This window comes from Gopherus evgoodei, chromosome 1 (genome assembly GCF_007399415.2).
Source record: "Gopherus evgoodei ecotype Sinaloan lineage chromosome 1, rGopEvg1_v1.p, whole genome shotgun sequence".
Taxonomy (NCBI): domain Eukaryota; kingdom Metazoa; phylum Chordata; order Testudines; family Testudinidae; genus Gopherus; species Gopherus evgoodei.
Window position 1 is genome coordinate 263,992,196 of NC_044322.1, and position 6,000 is coordinate 263,998,195.

Consider the following 6,000-nt stretch of genomic DNA (forward strand, 5'->3'; position numbering starts at 1 on the left):
GCCCTCTGGCTGCGGTGCCGCTGGCACGGAAGCAGCAGGAGCAATACGCTCAACCACGGCGCGTGCCGGGGAGCCGTCAGGCACCGGATTCTACGGCCCTTGTGGGACCGGGATCGACGGTGACGACGTCATCGGTGCCGTAGCAGGTGTCGGCGCCGGGCGATCCGACTTAGACGAGCTCTCTGGCTGCGGTGCCGCTGGCACGGAAGCAGCAGGAGCAGTAGCTCAACCACGGCGCGCGCCGGGGAGCCGTCAGGCACCGGATTCTACGGCCCTCGTGGGACCGGGATCGACGGTGCCGATGTCGTCGGTGCCGGGCGAGCCATCTTAGACGAGCTCTCTAGCTGTGGTGCAGTTGGCACAGAAGCAGCAGGAGCAGTAAGCTCTACCACAGCGCGAGCCGGGGAGCTGCCAGGCACCGGATTCCGTGGTCCTGGGGGACTGGAATCGACGGAGCCGAAGTCATCGGTGCCTCTGCAGGTGTCGGTGCCGGGTAACGCAACTTAGGCGAGCTCTCTGGCTGCGATGCAGGTGGCACGGAAGCAGCGGGAGCAGGGGGCTCAACCACGGCGCGTGCCGGGGAGCCTCCAGGCACCAGCAGGAATCGTAGGCTCTCTCGACCTCGGAAGAAGGGAGCGGTGCCGAGTCGACATCGGTGCCGGCGACGGTCGGTGCCGAAAGGCCTTGGTAGTAACGGCGGGGTCCGGTGCCGAGGAGGCGCTTCTGCCCGCCGCTTGAACATCGCTCGGCGCCCAAGGTGGAGGGGTAAGTGAAAGTCCCGCACCTTTTTGTTCTCGGCTTAAAAGCCTTGCAAATGGGGCACTTATCTGTCAAATGTGATTCCCTGAGGCACTTCAAACAGGAGTCATGTAGATCTCTCTTCGGCCGCGGCTTCTGGCAGGCCGGGCCCCTTTTAAAACCCGGTGAGCCATGCATGGCTCCGGCACTGGGCTCATGGAAGGGGCTACTTCCTGAACCCCGCTAACTAAACTAACCATGTTAGCAAAGAAAACACGTATAACCATACAAATATATATATAAAAGGGTTATAACTGCATAATTATATACGAGAAAACGAGTAGCTAGGGAAGTGGAGGTCAGCTAAGCCGCGCTCCACTGTTCCAACGACCGACACGGGCGGTAAGAAGGAACTGAGGAGCGGGTGGGCCGGCAGGAGTATATATGGAGCGCCATGGTGGCGCCACTCTAGGGGGCGACCTGCCGGCCCACTGAGTTGCTAGGGTAAAAAGTTTTCCGACGAATGTGCACGCGCGGCGCACACACCTAACTGGAATGGATATGAGCAACACATCTCGAAGAAGAATCTTGAGGTCTGCCACATGAGATCGACTAGGTTTGGAATCTTGACTCCGGGAGGAATGCTCTGGCCTGGGTAGAGTCCAACACAGCTTTAATGAACTCTATCCTCTGTCCTGGGCAAAGCACAGACCTGTTTGCTTTGATCAGTAGTCATAAGGCCTTGAAGGTTGAAGAAGCTGAACATGGGATATAACCTGAAGCTTTAGACCAGCCCTTGAGTAGCCAGTCATCCAGATAAGGCTATAGCTGCACTCCTAGTCTCCTGAGGAACACTGCTACCATGGCCATACATTTTGTGAACACCTAAGGAGCTGCAGGCAGCCTGAATAGAAGCACTGAATTGGTAATGTGAGTGCTTCCTAGAAATCAGAGGAACCTTGTGTCCTTGGTATATCGATACATGAAAATAGTCATCTTTTAAATCGAGGGCAACATATCAGTCTCCAGGATTCAGAAAGGGAATAACGGATGCCAGGGTGACCATGTGAAACTTTATATTTTGGAGATAGCTGTTAAGCTGATGCAAGTCTAAAATAGGCCTGAGACCCAGGGGTGTCTCTGTTTTTTGCCGCCCCAAGCACAGCAGTCAGGTGGCCTTCGGTGACGTTTCTGCAGGAGGTGCGCCAGTCACGCAGATTCAGCGGTGGTTCTGTGGGTGATCTGCCAGTCCCGCGCTTTTGTTGTACCTGCCGCCGAATTGCTGCCAAAAATGCAGGACCAGCGGACCTCCTGCAGAAATGCCGCCGGAGGCTACCTGACTGCCTCCCTCACAGCAACCAGCAGCCTCCCCGCTTGCTGCCCCAGGCACCTGCTTGCTGCGCTGGTGCCTGGAGCCGCCCCTGCTGAGACCTCCATTGGTTTTTGGATTAGGAATCCTTCCCTCTTAAGTTCTGCAGAACTTCCTCTACAGCTCCAATCTGAAGGGGAGATTGAACCTCATGGACCAGAAATTCTTCATGAGAAGGGTCCCTGAGGAAGAATACCACTTGAGAGTGTATTCCACTTCTACAGTGCTGAACAGCCAATGGTGCAGGTGATACAGAACCAAGCACTAAGGAAATGAAAAAGGCAGTTTGCAAACAAAGGAAAAACAGGGTTTAGCATCTTAGGACTTGGTACATCCTAAGCATTCTATCAAAATGCCTGCTTAGAATGCCCTGGATGTGTAAAGTGGGGCAGGCATTGAAGCAGAGATGAGAGGAGGAGATGGTCTACACCTATAACCTCCCCCCAGGCACAACAGCAATCCAAAACAAATGGGAGGCAAACAAAATAATCTTGCAGCCTCCCAAGAAAGGGCACTCTCTGCAAAAGGCATAAAGTTCCTGTGAAGGGAGCTTGGTTCCTAACCCCTTGAGTGTTTGGGGGCCCAGGCTGGGTACCCTGGGGTCTAGTGAGAAGCAAGGCAAATATGGGTGTCCCTCTACCCTCTTCAGAGGGCCCAAGCAGCAGAGATTCTTAAGCAGCTATCAGTGTAAGCAGCTCCTGCTCTGTGGGGGTAGGCAGCTCTCACTCTGTTTCCCTCCGAGTCACATCCTATTCTGGGCTTGGATCCTTCATTTTAACTCCAGGTGCAACAGGCCTCACAGATGCACCAGGTTGAGGCTGATTTTGCCCAGAGAGCTCTTTAACCTCTGCCTGACCACCACATCTTTCCCCCCACCCCCTTTGTGGTACAAGGGCTTTAAAGAGCTCAACCAAAACAAAAAAGTGTTTATCAAAAGATATCTATAGTGACCACACTGCTGAACTCTGAGTATGGATCTTTATTGTATGCGCTCTACAGTCATTCTGTATATGGAACTCCTACTGGCATCAACAGTAATTTTGTCCCAGAGGAAGGATGGTCTTGTGGTTAAAGACACTGAACTCGGGAGATCTGCATTCGATTTCCACCTCTGTTACAAACTTCCTGTGGAACGCTGGGCACGTCTCTTACTCCCTCTTTGCTTCAGCTCCCCATCTATATGTTGAGGAGAATAGTACTTCCTTTCCCCACCTGCTTTGCCTGTCTTCTCATTTACATTGTCTGAGCCTGGGGCAAGGACTGTCTCCTAATAGGTGTATGTATAATGCCAAACACAAAGATTAGAGCATCTTGGCAATACCATAATTAAAATAGTAATGTACGTGGAAAGAATGCAGAGCCTGCAGTAGCAATCCATGCTCCAGACCAGAGAGCTGTCATGTGGATGAGACACACTGTTGCCTGGCATTTGTTGCTCTTGGTCATGAACTAGTGAAAGGGGTGAAAGAACTTGTTTCCTAGAAGCAGTTATATTATGCATCACTGAATGTTCCTCTTTTACTAAGGAAAGAGGCATCCTTCGGCTTCTGTTATTAAAAGGAGCAAGTTCTGATGGCAGTATTATGAACTGTTCAGGGGCGGGGCCAAAGCCTGGCCACGACTGATACATTCAAAGAAAAAACACAATATATAGATGCAATAGCCGAGGGTGATGCACTCAGAGATAACTTTAGTAAACTTGAAATCCCAAAGCGGTTTTATATAATTTTTAAAGGTAAGTTCAAAACTAAATTTCCATGCTGAATGCCACCTCACATTGCCTGGTTAAGTGGGGCCTAGAATAAATTTTCATTTGAGTTGTGTAGTGCACCTTTTAAAGTTGCATTAACAGCAGAATATGGCATTGTAATTCTACAGCTGTTGTGTAGCACTAAACAAACATTTTTTTAATACGGAACTTGCAAAAATACCACAATTGTATTTCTCTGCAACCTCAGTCAGGAAGAGAAATAATTAAGGTGGTCTAGTTTATCTGTGTGCAAGATGTAACAATAAACTATACCCAAGCTCTAGCTGCTATAACAATTACTTTGTCCAATCTCTCTTGGCAGTCAAGAACAGCATGGATTACATTACAAAACAAAGCATCTATGCGTCCTGTCAGTATATGGGTCAAAGAAACCACTATTCAGCTCTCTAAGTGTCTATCAATTTCAACAACATCTGCAGTCATAAAGATGAATTGCCGTATCACACAAAGTGAGAGGTAGGGAAATATTTGCACTGTATCAAGCTCAGATGAGACAATATGTACACAGAAAATAAACAGGCGCAGTTCAGTGTTACTTACAACCTAGAGGGTGATCTGTGTCTGACTGCTAGATCACTGGTCATGTCTTCATTTAACTTTAATGCAAGTCTGGTAAATTGATTTAAGGACATAATTTGCTTTATATCCCCTGCATATTGAGGATTTGGATAGCAACTCAGAAAATAATCATCCTCTAGGGAAGACACAGCTTAATAGAGCAATCTGGGGTATAATGCTGAATTAAGAGCACATGACATCAATTTGAAACCCTTTGTCTCCATGCAGGGATATGCACAAGAATAAAAATTTGGCTGCTTTGGGAGGGGCACTTTTCTGTGCCCCTCACAGCCAGAGGAGCTGGCTCTCCCACATCCCTGGGCTGGAAGAGCTAAGGAGTGGTCCCCCCTTCCCCCTCCCTGGGTCCAGAAAACCTGTCATCTCTTGCCCCAGCCAGGGGCTGGAGGAGCTCAATCTCCCTGCCCTAGCCCTAGAGAAGTTCTGTACCACCACTGATTGGGGCGTGCCCCTGCTTGCCACCCCCCAACATGCATGTCCCTGTCTCCATGGCTATGTGAATCCCTGATCAAAATTCCCCATAAAATGGGAATAGCCTCTTATAACCCAGTGGCTAGAATGTGGACTGTCGTGCTCCCATGCAGTCTGCAGTGAGTGGGGGAAAAGCAGATTCTGCTCCCTGGACTTACATGAAGATATTGCAGGATAGAGTAAACCAGGCTTTGTTGAAGCAGAGGGATGAGCATTTGTCCCTTTGTCTCTCCATTTCTGTTTCAATGGAGGAACACTCTGTAAAACCCTTCTTGGCTAAACACTTTTACAGTCATACAGACTCCATGCACCTCCACTCATCATTCTCTAAGGCAGTCAGTACTCCAGCCCATCAGCTGCTGCCCCATGTGGGGAGTGTTTTGATCACTGGCTCCACTTAGTCATCAATCCACTGGCCAGAGCCTTCCTCTGATCTTCCTGTCTCCATAGATGCTTCTGCACTGCCATAGAGTTGCAGATGTGGGGCACTGCACAGGAGGTGTGGAAACCATATAATGATTTTGCTCCATTCAGAGGCTTCTACACCCACTGAGGGGTACCAGGATATGAAATTATTTAAACATATAAATGCTGTAAAGTTCAAAAAAACATGCTTCCTTCTTCACATGAAGATGTGCATGCTCACTAGAGCTAGTCAAAAGCCCCTCCTCCTTCCCAATAAAAATGACTGAAAAAAAATTCATTTCAATTTGGTTTTCAAAACCTCGAGATGTAGAAAAAAGGGAAAGTGAAACTAACTTTGCAATTTTACAGTAATTCCTCAACTTTTGAAAAAGTTACAACATGGCAAAGTTATAGTAATAATACTGGAATACTCTTAATAATACCCTTATATAGTGCTTATTTGCAGGAGGTCTCAACACACTTTATAAAGGAAGCCTGCTTCAGTTTCCCCATTTGTAAAATGGAGATAATGATCCTCAGAGAAGTGACATGACTTGCTCCCAACAAGCCAGGGCAGAGCTGAGAATAGAAGCCAGGTCTCCTGCGTGCCAGTCCAGTGCTCTGTTCATTAGTCACAGTGCCTGTAACCTAGAAAACTGTGTGTGTGTGT